Raw genomic sequence first — 16,879 nt, 5'->3', positions numbered from 1 at the left:
GCTCTGAAGGTGCCCGGCTTTCTTCTCAAGGGAGCTGGGGAGCTGGGGAGCTGTCGGACGCTCCCTGCTTCCTCCACATCCTCATTCTCACTGGGTCTGCGACTCCGGGTAAAGCCCCTGACCTGGGCAAATGCCACCCACTTCTGCAAAGTCCTTGGTCTGGACAGAGCGGAGGATGCAGGTAAACGGAGTTCCGGACCCCCCCTCGGGCGGCCTCCGTCCAGGCCACGAGCCAGTTGGAGTTGAAGTGTTTGTCTCATGCTGCCGAGTAAAGGGGCTCCTCTTTTTGCAAACTGAAGCGTATTTTAAAAGGACCTGGGAAAATTTGCTATTTAAAAAAGCAGGGATCACCAACTGGCAGGTAACCAAATCTCTCTGACTCACACAATATTTTTACATTTTTGGAAGACGCTTCCCTCGTGGTGGGGGGAGGGGTACACAGGGACTCGAATTTTCCACACTCCCTGCTGGTCTCTATCGCATCTCTGCTGGCTGCCTCACACATCTGTTTAGCTTGTCAGGTTTGCAAAGTCTTCTAAGTATGCCCCTCCGTTATTTAAAGAAAGCTTACCATACGGGTTATAGATCGTATTTATATTGTGTGTCTGTTACACATAGCATATGAATAATCACTCTGAGCCCTTTACAAGTCTGGATTTGCACATACGGGGTCTTCTGAAAGCAGTTACACATACTGGTTCTTTTTTTTCTAAAGAATTCTGTCATTCCATCTCAGAAAGAGAGATTTTGGATAAGTTATTGCCTCACATTACTCTAGTCTTTCTTTTTTCCCCCTTTTTTTGTTAATGGAGGTACTGGGGATCGAACCCAGGACCTCGTGTGTGCTCAGCACCAGCTCCACCCCTGAGCTACACCCTCCCCACCCCCTGCCGCTAGTCTTCCTGCTCTCTTGGAATCTGACTGACGCTGCCAACCTTCTGCTCCCCAAATTGGCAATTTCCATTCAGAAAAACAGGATAGTGATTTCATTTTTATGAACAAGTGGGAGGTGCCTACCGCAGTGAGAAGGACATCACAGAAGAAACAGCGTGGATCCACCGGGCTTGACGGGGAGTGCCAGGCGCAGGGGACACGCCGAGGGTGGACCGGCCGAAGGGGACCCCGCGGGGACAAGGCCCCGAGCAGCTTTCTAATGAAAACCAGGGGCAGGGAGCGCTCACCCCTGGCAGGAGCCCCCATCTCCTTCCTCACAGGGAGACATTCACAGCCAGGCGGCCCCTCCTCCCCTCGCTGGCCTGACACCCACAAAGTTTCTTTTCCCAGAACTAGGGTCTCCAGGTCAGGTTTGTGGGTCTCGCAGGTTCTGATTTGGGGGGTTCAACGACCTTTGCGGCCACCTCCGGAAAAAAGCTGGATCACCAAATCCAAGCCCAGGCAGGTGGAGGGGCTCCCAGTTCACTACAGAGGTCCTTTCATTTCTTTTTGGCTCCACCAGGCCTCTTCCTCGGGGCTCCCAGCCCTCCTGCTGAGTTGCTCCCCTGCTGCCTGCTACCCAGTGAAGGTCGCAGGGACAGAGGCCGGGCCGTGTGGTCCGCGCGGCATCGTCGGGGCTGCAGAGTGAGGTGACACACAGACGCCCAGCCAGCTCCCAGCACTCTTCAGCCACCTGGGGAAATGTTAAGCGTTCACCACATGACAGATACCTATTGTGGGCCCGCTGAGCGCCCCGCAGCGCGCAGGAAGGGACAGTGAACATGGAAGCTGTCACTGTCCCAGGAGCTCAGCACCACTGCCCTGTCCGCCACGGTAGCTGCCGGTCACTTGTCGCTAGTTAAGGTTAGAAGGACTTGACGTTAAACGCTCCTGTCTCAGCAGCGGCAGCCACGCGCCAGGCGCTCGGTACCCACATGTGGCGCGGGGCCACTGTCGGGGACAGGTCACAGAACATCTCCATCATCACCGAGTTTACGGACAGAGCTGGTCTGGAGAGGAAAGCAGGCAAGGAAACAAAGCATCGCCACCATCAGCAAAGCCACACGCGCCACGTGCAACCTGTGAGTTGTGTCCAGTGTAGTAAGGGCTGTAACAGGGCTGGCACGCAAGAGACCACAGGCGCCCGGGCGAGGACAGCAGCCGCAGCGCCCGGCCCGGGGTCAGCACCCCGCTGCCGGCCCGGGCCTCAGCCTCCTGCTCCAGTGCAGCCTCTGCTTCTCAGCCTTCCAGGTGATCACCGTAAGGGCGTTGGGAGTAATGGCCCCTTCATCAGAACTCAGTGACTGGCTATTCAGTATCTGCTACTCACTACAGAAAAAGCTCCGACCCAGTGAAAACGCCAGAAAGTAATTCAGATGGAGATCTTCGTGTGACGCCGGCGCAGACCAGTGCGCCTTACTGAGCACGCTTGGCCCTGACCCAAAGCCGAGCGGGAGACACGCGCGTGCTCCTGCGGGGCGGGCAGACTTGGCCAGATCGCAGCAGCTAGCAGAGCGCCGCGTTAGGAAGGAGGCAGCAACGGCTCTTCAGCTCTTATCCTAGTAACTGCACCCAGTCATTCGTCCCAAGAAAGACAGATTCCTTCCTAAGGACGGAGTGCTCCACGACAGAGGCGGTACCTGAATTTGTCCCTCAGAGGACGGGCGGGACTCCCACAGGTGGAGATGGGAGGGTGAGGCCCTCCTGCTGGGCAGAGGTGCAGAGAGGCCTGAAAACCCCTAACAGATCTGGAGAATGACAAGAACACCATTACAACAGTTTCATGTCCAAAATCCAACTGCTGCCAACAGAGAGAGGGAGGGAGGGCGCCAAAATTCAAAGGAAAACAGAAGTCATTCATTCCTGGTGAGGCAGGTGCTTCCTCCTGGGCCCCCTCCCATGGAAGAGCCTGGGTCCCCTGCCCCAGCACCTGGGGCCTCCTTCTGCGTCTGCAGGACACCTGAGGCGCTTGGCCAGGAGAGAAAGCAGCATCAGATGGGACTCAGAAACCTGGCCACGGTCTGCAGGTAGTACCATGGGTGGATGAGGGAGGGAGGGCTGGAGGCTGGGAGCCGGGCGGCTGGAGGCTGGGAGCCGGGCTGCTGGTGGCAGGCGGACCCGGCAGAGACAGGATAAGGAGACCAGATAAGAGGATGTGTCAGCCTGAGCGGGAGGATGGGAGGAGGCGGGGTCCCTGCGTTGTTGGCCACGAGGGTGACAAATGTCCGGGGGGGCACCAACCATCAGCACGGGCCTCCCGACCACCGGCCTCAGTCATGGCCAAACTGGATAAAGAATTCTGATGGCAGCGCGTCCGCGTGCGGCTCTGGGGAGAGCTCGCCACCTTTACACTCGTCCCCGAGGCGACACTGGGTGGTTGGCACAGGTCTGATCCGGGGGATCTGGCCCCCTCGTAAACACGGCACCAATTCGAAAGAATCGCCACTTGACTGAAGAAACCACTCAGCGCGAAGGCGCGTACACGCAGGATGAGTCGGCAGAAACGCCTTCATTACGATTAACAGAAGATATAGTTCAGAGTGGAAACAATATGAACAACTTCCGCATTCCTGGGCATCTCTGTACTTGCTGAGATGGGCCGTCACCCCGTGACATCTTCCCCCTCTGCACACTCAGAGGCTACTAGCGGCAGAGCTGACGTGCTGGTCCCACGGCCCGATTACGTTTTCCAGCCTCCGCGGCTCTGGGATGTCATCAGATGGTGACGCGACTGGGTCCAGGCAACTTCCAGGCCTGGCCCTTCACGGGACCTCCGACAAGCAGTCCCCCGTGCTCTTTCTGACAAGCGTGGTGGCTTTCAAGTGAGGACTAAAGCCAGAGTCAGGAGACAACGACCCCACGGTCCCCGAGTTGCCAGCTGGGGAGCCGCCCGCCAACAAGGAACACGCACCTCGGTTTCCACGCGGGTTAGTAACTGCACCCATGGCTTTAGAGCCAGCTTACACCTGGCGTTTGTCCATTACAGGCGCTGTTACTACCTTAGTGAACACAAACTCTTCCAGCCCTACGCTGCTTAGGAACAGACTCATCCACGTACTTGAAAAAATCCCCTTTTGGACGATAAACACCTTATGTGTGTTTCTACTTGCTCACGTGGTTTCCAAGTCTATGGAAGGGACTGCGACTGTGGATGGACGGCAACCGTCATTAAGACGGCAGAGAGGCGTTGCAGTGCACCTGAAACCAACACCGTAAGTCGACCACACTTCAATAAACACATAAGAATTAAAACAAAAAAATTCAGAGAGGCGTCCAGCCACACAAGGACAGACAGCGAGCAGGGAGACGCCGCCTGATTTCAGCTCTGTGAGGTCGACGACGTTTTTTCTGTCTGGGGAGACAGTGGAGCACATCACCACAGAGGGTTTTAAAAAGAAAAAAAGGCTGAATCCGTATCCTAAGCCATTCACCAGCCGCAAGACCGAATGAACAGCAATCGCGTTTTGCTAGGGCAGGTCCAGCCCTTCGTGCCTGTGTGACCCAGACAAGCAGCGCACCTGCCCCGCGCCCCGACTCCCCCCGGCGAGGATAAAGCCTTGACCCATATGAGCCCTAACACCCCTCCAGCCCTGACACCCCTGGCAGCTGTTGACCTGTCAACCAATCCGGTTAACTTGGCTCATTAAGTCCACTGGGCAATTTAGTATGCTGTCCAAAGAAATTGTTTAAAAAATGTCCACCCTTTCATGAAGGGAAAGCCTGATGGAACACTGAAGGAGTTTTTGGTTTTGAAAAACAAAGTGAGTTAAGATGTTTGGACAGTACCCTTAAACAAAAACCTTCCTTTGTGATGGGTAGGAAATACTATCTCATTTTGCACTGCGTTTCTTTGGTTATCAGCAAAGGCGTGACTTTTAGATGGCTATTAGCCATTTGTGCTTCCTCGTTCATAGGTCATTTCGTTTCAAGATTAGAGCACTTGAGGCAGGACCGAAGCGGGGAGTGGGGTTATCAGTGCCCGAGCCTTCCAGCCAGCGGCCAGCCAGAGGCCAGAGGATCTTGTCCAGAGCGGGCACCAGCTCCCCCGCCGGCAATGTGTGGCAATGTAGGTTTGCGCTGGGCCTCCCAGAGCACGCCTGCCTCCCCTTACGCGCTAAACCAGCGGAAGCAGAGCGTCGTGGGCTCCGTGTCTTCTCTCTTCCTGAGACAGCCCCACCCAGTGTCAAAAGGGCTACAAATTCCACCCAGGATCCGGAGAGCCCCTTCCGACTTGTCCAGGAGTAAAGAGTCTACGGAGGAGCCCTAAACAGACACTGCCTGTGATGACGTGGGGGGCAGATGGGCTGGGGAGACCCTGGCTCTGCCCGGCTAATGCTAGCTCAAAGACGTGTTTTGGCCGAAGACAGCCTGTAACCCTGTAACTCAATGTGCGCTGCCGTCGCACAGAGGGTGGAGGTGTAGATCAGGAGGCGTTTTTTTGGCTCTGTGGTCTCCCCAAAGCCAACCCTGCCCCGCGCTCACAGCCCTGCCCCGACGTCACCCTCTGCGTCCAGGTGATGTCTGCACGTGCAGTGGTTCAGATGGTGAGAGAAAAGCCACTCTCTGCTGCCATCTGGGTTCCATCAGCAAAGCAGAACAACACTGGGTTTCCAAAGCAGTCAGAACCTTAGTTTACAATAACAGATCTAAGCGCTCCTGCAGCTTTTCCAGCCGTAAAACTGGAAGGATGCAGAGAAGGTCTGCGTCTTCTGCACGTGTCTTGGAGACCAGCACGGCCTCTGTGCAAGGATGACACGCAAATTCACAATAAGGCCTCTCTTTTACGTGCTCGTTATACTTCAACGAAAAAGTAGATTTTAAAAACTGACAGAAGGAAATTCTAATGAGGACCCTCTGCAAAAAATGCCGAGTAGCCAGTGCCCCCTGGGTTCAAATCAAGGACACATTAGCAGGAGCGAGAACAAGGAGGAGTGTACCTGATCCTCTGCACAGGGCCCCAGCCTGGGGACGCCACCACCTGGGGCGGCGGTAACAGGCAAGACGGCGCGATCCGATGCTCTGATGCGCCACCAGCAGATGCAGGTGGTGGCTGGGAGCCTTGCCGGGGCATCCGTGCCCTCCTGGCGGCACAGGAGAGGCTGCCCCCGCCGCCCCACGGAGAGGCCCGTGCTTCTCACCTGCGGCTGAAACGAGTGAAAATGGCAGAGCATCCCCATGGCGACTTCCAGCTGAAAGTGACCGGACCCCTCGGGAAACCTCAGCGGGAAAAGGCGCTTGTGTTCGTGTCGAGAGAAACCACACACACCCCCTTGGAAGCCGACATCGGTGACCAAAAAGTCCACGGAAAACCACACAGCAGAGCCCAGCGAGCGCGGGGTCCCGCCCCGCTCAGAGGGGAGGGGTGTGGAGCGCTGCGCAGAGGCAGCAGCGGGACGTTTGTGCGTCCTGCCCATCCCGGGTGCTCCCGACACACAGACCCACTGGTCTCGTCTTTAAAAGACAGCCTCCTTCTCCCTCTCTCTCCTTCCAATGCATATTAACCAAAGGAAAATCAGACTGAAAGTCAGCATTTATCCAGTGTCAACTGCATACGCTGCACCAGGGGCCGCAGGGCGCGGGCGAGCAGATGCCTGCGGGTGACGCGGAACCAGAGGGTCACCGCCCCGGCTCAGGGAGCCCCGCAGACCAGGCAGGCGCAGGGAGGGCGAGGCCGGCCCAGGCGAGGGGGTGCCCGGGCCGGGCCCTCCGCAATGCCGCGCAGGGCTGCGGCAGGACCCCCACCTGTTTGGTTAGTCAGTTGAACAAACAGGATTTGGGATAATCTACTCACAGAAGTAAAGTCCCCTTGACCTGTTAAGCCCCCTCTGATTGAAACACCTTAAAAAGGAAGGAAACAAAATATACACAGAGTAACGCACGCAAGACTTAAGTACACAGCTTGAGGAATTTTACACTGTGTACATCCACGAATCCACCCCCGGATCCGGGTCCATGAACCTCAAAGCAAACCAGGCTGACACGCTGCAGAAGGCGGCAGAGCAGAGCCCGGCTGGACCTCTAACAGGCCTTTCTAGAAGCTGTTTTGTTGCTGTTGGTGTTGTTTTGATGTTTAGAGATAGTTTGCCCAGTTAGGGGAGGGGAGGGGTGGGGGTGGGGGCAGTCCCCTAGAGAAGGAACTAGGAGACGTTCTGAACAGGACCAGGAGACAGTCATTCAGGACAGAACATTCTGCTTGCCCAGTCTTTCAGGATCCCTAACATCTAAGAAATGTTTAAGAAAACACTCAGGCTGCAACCTGCGGCCGCCTCGTGTTTGCATCTGTCATGTTTAGAGATGGGTGGGAAGCAGCTTGGCTTTCGTGTGGAATCCGGGTGCCTTCTCACGGGTAACACTGCAAATTTAATTCCCTCCAACTTTTACACTTTTTTTTGGGGGGGGGGGTACTATTTTTTTCCTGGTAGAACAGCAATGGTGAACAATGTTATTTTCAGGTCTTCAACGCTCCCTTTTCCAGCTTTGTCTTAGAATTTGAATGATCAGAATAAAAAAAAAAGATTTTTTTTTTTTTTAAAGAAAGACAGAACAGCAAAGAAACAAACATTGGAACACGATCCATGTATCAGAATTGAATAACCAGCTCTTCTAGAGCCCTGGATAATTTTAAGATGTCCTGATGATAAAAAAGGCAATTTTTTAAAAAATTACAGTTGATTTACAATATTGTCTTAGTTTCAGGTGTACAGCATAGTGGTTGAGTATTTCTGCAGATTATACTCTATTACAGGCTATTACAGACAATGGCTGTAATTCCCTGTGCTATAAAGTATCCTCTTGTGCTCATCCATTTTGTAGCAGTTTGTATCTGTTAACCCCACACCCCTAATGTGTCCTTCTGCCCTTCAACCATGGGATTCTTTATGCTGGTGAAGGATTAAGAAGTGCTCAAATCTTACGCACTTCCTATGTTACACTATGTAACACAGAAAAGCATTAGTTACATATTAATTTATATGGTGGTCATAGCTTTCTGTTGGTTTATGTCACCTTAAAAGGTGTTTTTAATAAATGCTATGTTTATATTGAAAATAATGATGGTCAGATCTTAGCTGTAGCCTAAGGAAGCAGAAGCTCCATGTCTTTTTTGTTATTTTTTTTAATTGAAGTATAGTCGATTTACAATATTGTGTTAGTCTCTGATGTGCAGCATAGTGATTCAGTTATACACACACACACACACACACACACACACACACACACACACATATTCTTTCTCAGATTCTTTTCCACTATAGGTTATTACAAGAATGTATTGCCCTGTGCTGTACAGCAGGACCTTGTTGTTTATCTATTATATATACAGTACTGTGTATCTGCAAATCCCAAACTCCTAATTTATTCTCCCATCTTTTCCCCCACTGGAACCATAAGTTTGTTTTCGATGTCAGTGAGTCTGTTTCTGTTCTGTAAATAAGTTCATTTGTGTCATTTTTTAAGATTCCAAATATAAGTGATATCATATTGTATTCGTCTTTGTCTGGCTTATTTTACTTAGAATGACAATTTCCAGGTCCATCCATGTTGCTGCAAATGGCATGATCTCATTCTTTTTTATGGCAGAGTAGTATTCCACTGTGTATATACACTACATCTTTTTTATCCTTTCAGCTGTTGACAAACATTTAGGTTGCTATGTGTTTTGGCTATTGTAAATAGTGTTGTTATGAAAACTGGGGTGCATGTATCTTTTCAAACTGGAGTTTTCTCTGGATATATGCCCAAGAGTGGGACTGCTGGATCAAATGGTAAGTCTATTTTTAGTTTTTTTGAGGAATCTCCGTACCGTTTTCCACAGTGGATGCACCAAATTACAATCCCACCAACAGTGTAGGAGGGCTCCCTTTTCTCCACAGCCTCTCCAGCATTTCTTGTTTGTGGACTTTTGAATGAGGTGATACCTCATTGTAGTTTTGATTTGCTTCTCTGATAATTAGTGATATTGAGTGTTTTTTCACGTGTCTGTTGGCCACCTGTACGTCTTCTTTGGAGAGATGTCTGTTTAGGTCTTCTGCTCATTTTCGGATTGGGTTGTTTGTTTTTTTGTTGTTGTTGTTGTTAATGTGTATGAGCTGTTTATATATTCTGGAAATTAAATCTTTGTCAGTCACATCATTTGCAAATATTTTCTCCCATTCTGTATGTTGTCATTTTGTTTTGCTTATGGTTTCCTTTCGCTGTGCAAAAGCTTGTAAGTTTAATTAGGTCCCATTTGTTTATTTTCGCTTTTATCTCCATCACCTGGGTAGACTGCCCTAGGAGAACATTGCTGAGATTTATGTCAGATAATGTTTTGCCTATGTTTTCTTCTAGGAGGTTTATAGTGTCCTGTCTTATATTTAAGTCTTTAAGCCATTTTGAGTTTATTTTTGTGTATGGAGTGAGGGAGTGTTAACTAACTTCACTGATTTACGTGCTGCTGTCCAGTTTTCCCAACACCACTTGCAGAAGAGGCTGTCTTTTCTCCATTGTATAATCTTGCCTCCTTTGTCGAAGACTGACCACAGGCGTGTGGGTTTAATTCCAGGCTCTCTCTTCTGTTCCGTGGATGCATATGCCTGTTTTTGTGCCAGTACCACGCAGTTTTGATGACTGTAGGTCTGCAGTAGTGTCTGAAGTCTGGGAGAGTTACTCCTCCAGGGAGGTGTAAGACCCAGGCTGCCGAGGTCCCCATGAGGCTCACTCACCTTCCGCTTTGCCAACTAGGACAACTTCTTAGCTTATGTATTATTTCTCAAAGCACGTCAAACTTTTTTTTTTTACATTTTTTTATTGAGTTATAGTCATTTTACAATGTTGTGTCAAATTCATGTCAAACTTCTAACACTTACAGGCATACGATCAGAGGACTGGGGGGCCAGGCTTCAGGAAGATCCCGAAGTCAGTGGTTTCCACTTCCCCGCAGCACTTTTGCAGCCACTCACGTGGTCCCTCTGCTTAGAACGTCTGATTTCCCTCCTCCGCTGTGGTTCCATCAGTTAGCAACCTAATCGCTCGGGGCAAAGTGATCAGTCACACTCCTATGGGCTTCTGCCCACATCTGACTGTCCTTCCAAAGGCAGAGCGCTTCCCTGAAACACGGGGTGCAAGGGGCTCCGAGAGGCTCTGTGGCCCCAGGGAGACCCCGGGACCCCAAGAAAGCCACTTCTACGCCTTGTCTTCTCCATCTGTAAAACCAGGCGCTGTCCCTGCACGTCCACACGGTGCCCTCGGAGCTCTAGAGGGAAGCATGTGCCACCCCTGGGCTTCCTTCTCACGCCCAAGTGTGCCCAGCTTGGGCTTGGTCCCCTCAAGCGGCCAAACCAAGGAATCCTTGACGGTCCAGCACGCACAGGTGACTCAGGTCAGGTACTTGAACTTTTTGGCCTTAGCTGGTACATGAAGCTTAAAAATAAACAGTAAACCACAGACAAAGAACCTCGCTGAACTCTAGGTCTCAGGACTGAGACAAGTCGTTGTAGGAGAAACCTGGACAGGGTTTTTGTGCGGTTTTCACGCCCTGACGCGGGAAGTGGGGGGCAGGGAGGCCACGCTTGGCGGGTGCGACCTCTTGGGGAACAACAGCTGGCACTCAGGAAAGCAGCGTCTCGCAAGACAGACGTGACTGTGATCTCCAGCTTCAGCCACCTTTTCTGGGGCGTGAAGAGTTAACACCAGCGAGGCTGGATTGTGGTTTTTTACCCCTTGAGATGGTGACTGGTTTTTTTAACCTTTAACCCTATCCTCTTGGCAGAAAAGGGTCCTGGCTGTGAACTCGGGGCCCATCCCGAGTGCTCCTCGTCGGGGTCTGTACCTCGGGTAAGAAATGTAAATGCTCCAAATGGGACCTTCTGGCAAAGCCCGGCTCTGCGCCAGCTCCGTTCCAGAGGGGAGAACCTTCACCCACCGGCTCCTCAGGCGGCGGACGGCAGAGTCCCAGGCCTGGAGTTACAGCCAGTCCTGAGCAAGATGGGTCTCAGGCCCTCCTTGCCTTTGAAATATTTATCAAGACACGACAGACCCATGAGGATCCTGACAAAAACGACCTTTACTGGTGGAGAGGGCACAGCCCTCGGGCTCTGGGGAAGCAGTGAAGCCCGCTGCCCCCGGGGGGAGGGTTTGGGACTGAGTCAGCCCTTGTGAGTCCCACGGCCTCTGCCCACTTCCCTTGGAAAAGAGACTTGAACTGGTTACAAACAGTCCTTCTCCACCCCTGGGGCCTTCCGCACTGAAGGTCTGGAGAGGGCCGGCGTGCAGGAGCGCCTCCGCTCTCCAGCTGCTCTGCCTTCCCCCCTGCCCAGCCCGTTCTCTCTGCAGGGGAGGGCTAGCCCTGCTCCCCTGCTCATCCTGCCCCTCTCCCCTGCCAGCCCCAAGGTCACAGCACCAAGAGGGGGCTGTTCCGTGGAGAAAGGGCTAATACGGAAGTGACCACTAGAGGGTGACATGATCACACACAAGCACATTCGTCGGGGACCACGCAGGGCCACAGCCAGCCAGCCAGCCAGGCATCCAGCTGGAGCAGCTGACCACCCCCGGGCATCAGCACACGCACCCACAGTGAGCACACGCACACCCTCTGTCCATCTGTCTGTCTGTCTCTCTCACACACATGCACACACACACAAACACACACACAGACCTACCCTGGGTAATCCCCTAGGGCCTCAGGCTTCCTGCAGGAAAGCCACCCCTCACCACTGCTCATGGAGGAGTCAGCATCTCGTTCCCTGGCAACCACTGCTTTCATGGACCCTGCGTATCTGGTGCCACACAGAAACCGCATCCCAGCAATGTGGGATGACACACTGACGTCGTTAGGGCAGCGGAGCCTAGCAGTTTGGAAAGGGGTCGCTGGGTCTAGACCTCAGAGCTCAAGTTCCAGTGCTGCTGGCTGTCTGGTCTTGAGCAAGTGACCCCTCTGGGCCGTGGCCTCCTGACCTATAAATGGAGGTGATGATGGAACCCATTTCATAGTTGTGCAGGTGAGCTGTTGTGAGGAGCTGGTAAGTTTATACACGGAAAGTCCGTTAAAGAACAGCCCGTACACAAGAAAAGCCCAATAAATGCCAGCCGCCTTCATGGCAGGAGCTGCCCTAAGAGGACACCTCCACTCGATCCTCGCAAACTCCCACATACAGACACCACTAGTCCCATTTTACAGACAAGAAAGCCGAGGCTCTGAGTGGTTACACAGCTTGTCCACAGTCACAGAGCTGAAGGAGGGGACAGCTCAGTGGTAGAGCACATGCCTAGCGTACATGAGGACCTGGGTTCAGTCCCCAGTATCCCCAGTTCCTCCATTAATAAATAAATAAATAAACCTAATTACTGCCCCCAACCAAAGGCGAGGGACACAAAGTCACAGAGCTAGTAAGTGACAAAATCAAGGTTTTAACCCAGAATCCGTCTGACCGAGACCCCGTGGTCCTTTACTACATCACGGGGAAAACTTCGGACTGAAAGGCAAAACATGGTGGCTGGGAACACAGGCTTTTCTTTCCCCCTATGTTATCTTAACTTCACTACAAAGGGAGAGCCTTCAAGAATTATAATTATATATATTATAATTATATAAATTACATAATTTAAGAAAAGTTTTAAAGCAGAAGAAGGAAAGCTGGGAGGTTCTTCCAGCAGCACCCCTGGGAACCCGCTGGAAATGCAACTCCTCGGACCCCCCAGCCCTTTGGACCAGACGTCTGCCGGGCTGCTCTGACGCAGGCTCAAGTTTGAGAACCACTGCTCTGAGCAAAGGAAAGCGTGCGAGCTGGTGGTGGAAGCCGAGGTCAGGGCCAGGGGACGCACATCCGTCCGGGACCCTGTCTTGGGGACTGAACGGAACACGTGCCCTCCCTGACTCAGGAGGAGAAGACCGAGGGCTCGTGCTCCGTGAAGCACCGTCTCACGATGCTCCTGTGTTGCTGTTTCCTCGCCTTTAACCTGCACGTTTCTTAAAAACAGGAAACAGCATTAAAAAAATGCTTAACTGTCAGCAAGCATGTATCTGTACAATTTGGGGGCACATCTGTGTGGCGCTTTTTTTGGATGGCATATTTATAGAAGGAAAAACCAGAAGCAGCGTGGATGAGGTCCCTGCTAGGGGCCGGGCTCCGCGCCAGGACCCTCCTCCCCCGTGCGCGGGTTTTCTCAGTGAATTCTCCCAACAGCTCAGTGACCGGGAACTACTTTTTCTATCTCTAAAATGGGGAGACTGAAGCTCAGAGCATTTCAGTCACTTTGCCAGAGATCATGCAAGGATCATGGGAGAGCCCGGATTCCAGTGCAGGACGTCGGAGGGCAAGTCTGCTGGAAACTTGGCTCCCCTGCGCTGCCGCCTGGGGAGCCGTGATTGCTCAGGGGCCTTGGGTCGCAGGCACATCAGCCCCCCCCGGGGCCAGGGCCTCCCTGGGGGCAGGCAATCTCTGCATGGCTCCCCCTTTCCACCCCCCAGGGGTGTGCAGCACCAGGCTCTATTGTTGGAGGGGGGGAAATGAGGAGAAAGCCAGCTGATTTAAAAACAAGGTTTTTCAAGGCAATCTCCGTTATGAAAACAGTAGCCAACCATGAATGAAAATATTATTTATTTATTTTCTTAATGTAGGTGCTGGGGCCTGAGCCTAGGACCTCACGCACGCCAGGCACGCGCTCTGCCACTAAGCTGGTTCCCTCCCCCAGAGCCCAAAATTTCTACCTTCAGAAGCCAAATTCCAGTTCCAGACAAACACGAGTTAAAATGAAGGTTTCTTATTCTTGAAAGAGAATTTTTTTCAAAAGAAAAAAGTTAAGAATTCTTTGAAAAGGTGATTTTAAAAATTGACCTGATGCTTCAATACTGAGGAACCAAAACAAAGTATGTCACCGTATGTTTGCTACGAGAGCGTTATTTCCCCCTAAACCCGTAAGGAAAACCCAGCCTGTTCTCTACGTAAGGTGCCACCCCACGCAGTGACCTTCCTCCCACCGACACCTATTCAAATTCGAGGCATCTCTGCAGTGGTCTTCTAAACTGAAAACACTTTATTTACCACCGTTACTCCGTTGGCACGTACACCCCTGACAAACAGGGTCACTGTTTTCTAGCGCATCCCTGGATCCTGAGGCCTTAGAGGCAGAAACACCCTCTGCGCCTTCGTTCACTCCGGGACACACAGCGGTGGTGCGCGCCAGCTGTGTGACCACCTCCCGAACGATCGGGGAGAGAAAACCCACGCTGCCAAGCACTACGTGCTTGGAGATGGCTGGTTTTTAGTTTAGGGTTGTCGTATCTACCTGTTTCGTAACAAGCACCTAGCAGCTTGTGAACATTAACAAATCACTGCTGATCTGTGGGGCTATTGGGCCAACAGCTCTGTAAGCCTTTGGTCCGGTGCCTATGTATGAAAACATACATCAAACTCAACAGCTGCAAATTACAAATTTCAAATGGCAACCCCATTTGCAGAGTAGGAGGAAGGAGTGTCCACTCATCTGGGGATGATTATTAATAGCACCCCATTTCTCTTGCATGAGTTTTTCCAGCTTGACACAAACTGGACTGTGCCTCCAGCTACCCAGATTCAAGCCCTCATTTTCATTGGGGTGGATAAAGCCCTTGTCTAAGGGACACAGCAAACAAACAACTCGGGGGAGAGCACACAAACATTTCAGGGTGTTCCTGGCAAGGTGCTGATGTGAGAACAATTTTCACCCACCTTTCCTATTTATTTACATCTTTATTTCAGGATGTTTGGTCTGTTTAAAATCTTTTCGTTTTTAATTGTGGTAAAAACACGTATAACATAAAACTTAACCATCTTAATCATGTTAAAGTGTACGACTCAGTAGTGTTAAGTATATTGTGCAACAAATTTCCCAAATTGTTCATCTTGCAAAACTGAAACTCTATTTCCATAAACAACTGTCCCTCCCCCAGCCTTTGGCAACCACCCTTCTACTTTCTGTTTCTGTGGTTTTGACTACTCTTCATACTTCATGTAAGTGAAACAACACAGTATCTGTCCTTTTGTGTCTGGCCTGTTTCACTTGGCATAATGTCCTCAAGTTTCCTCCATGTTGTAGTAGCCTGTGTCAGGACTTCCTTCCTCTTCAGGGCTGAATAATATTCCACCGTGTGCACAGACCACATTTTGTTTATCCATCATCCATCAACAGGCACTCAGGTTACTCCCACTTTTTGGCTGCTGCAAATAATGCTGTGAACTTGTTATATAGATGTAGACATTCTTCACGACTCTGTTTTATTTTCTTTTGATATATACCCAGAAGTGGAGTTGCTGGCTCATAGGGCAGTTCTATTTTTAAGTTTTTGAGGAGAAGCCATATTGCTTCCCCAAGTAGCTGTGCCATTCTGCATTCCCACTAGCAGAGCACCAGGCTTCCAGCCCTCAGCCTCCTCAACACTCGCCATTTTCTGTTTTATCAGCAGCAGCCATGCTCATGGGCATGAGGTGCATCTTACTGCGGTCTCGATGGCTGTCTCTGTAGTGACCAGCGATGCTGAGCACCTCTTCCTGTGCTTGTTGGCCACCTGTGTGTCTTCTTCGGAGAAATGTCTGTCCAGACCCTTTGCCCTTTACTCAGTCAGGTTATTCTGCTGTTGCTTCTAGTTAAGGCTTCTATTTGCAGTCACTCTCCCTCCCTGAGCCGTGCCCCGGGATACTCTCCTGCTTAGAACGACTTAGGAATAGAATGTATGCTGTTCTCGAGAAATCTTGAAGTTGCAAAGTAGCTGGAAAGGCGCCCTCTTATAGACCTCAGACGTCCACTGCTGTTGGTGGCCCAGAACTCCTGGAGTCTTTCATCCAGACACTGTATCATTGTTTCTGCTCTCGCACACCACACAGCAGGCACTGTGCCGTGGGTACGTTAGAGTTAAGATGAAACACACGCAACATATTTTAACGCCTTTGATCCAACACCCGCCAGCTAGACTCTGGGTCACTGTTTTTGGACACATATATTCTTTTTTTTTTTTTGCTTAACACGTTTATTGTGGTCTGGTGCCTGTACAGTCAACTACACATATTTCAGATGCACAACTGGCTAAACTCTGATAGACGTATACACCCATGAAACCACGGCCACAATCAAGACAGCAATTTTCGGACTCCCAATTTATCCCTTCCCACCCCCTCTACTTCCTGGTAACCATGTTTGTTCTCTATGTCTGTGAGTCTGTTTCTGTTTTGTAGATGAGTTCATTTGTGGACACATACACTTTTGTTGTGGGGGGGGGTGTTAGCTTTATTTATTTATTTATTTTTAGAGGAGGGGACTGAACCCAGGACCTCATGCCTGCTAAGCACGCGCTCTACCACTGAGCTGTACCCTCCCCCTTGCGGACATTTATGTTCTTGAATGAGGAGTTGAAAAGTGACAGGTCCCTTCTGATCTTCCCTGCCAGATCTTCCCTCTCTGTGAGGACGTCTGCAACCTTAAGTCAGACTGACCTTTGGGTTGGGCCTCTCAATTTTCCCAAGCCCCACTGAGATGAAAAACAAACCCTATTTGAAAAACAAGTGTTTTCAAAATTCTTGGTAAAGCTTTGGTGCCTCTCCACACAGAACTATGTCCTCTGCTTCTGCAGTTCTGTGCTCATTCAGAAAACAACTCCACCTTGGCTACAGCTTGCTGAATCACACAGGAAAACCTCAACGCGCGCTCAGAACGAGCAGCTCCCCACAGGTCTTCTAGGTCGATATCCATCTTTTCCAGACAATCAGACTCTGGTCTATGATTTCTGTCCCAAATCACAGCCAAAACCAAAACCCCCAAGAAGCCAGTGCGTGCAGAGCCATCCCTACTGTCGGGCCTGCATTTGAACAATGAGCAACTGAGGACACAGAGGGACTCAGAGAGGCTCCTGGTTTCACAGGGACTTGCTGTGGCAAGGATCCCTGCGGACTGTCCAGTCCGTCTGCCCCGTGTAACAGGAGGAAACTGAGACCAGAAA

At 51.2% G+C, this 16,879-nt stretch overlaps 1 protein-coding gene and 1 pseudogene across 2 annotated transcripts in view; one reads left to right on the top strand and one right to left on the bottom strand.

Annotated features, from left to right (window-relative positions):
* WNT5B (Wnt family member 5B) overlaps window positions 1–16,879 on the bottom strand; it is a 78,579-nt gene that overhangs the window by 19,387 nt on the left and 42,313 nt on the right. The gene's annotated exons all lie outside the window — the stretch shown is intronic.
* LOC116661385 lies at window positions 5,593–5,717 on the top strand (annotated as a pseudogene).

This window comes from Camelus ferus, chromosome 34 (assembly GCF_009834535.1).
Source record: "Camelus ferus isolate YT-003-E chromosome 34, BCGSAC_Cfer_1.0, whole genome shotgun sequence".
Lineage (NCBI taxonomy): Eukaryota > Metazoa > Chordata > Mammalia > Artiodactyla > Camelidae > Camelus > Camelus ferus.
This window is presented reverse-complemented; position numbering and strand designations above follow the sequence as displayed.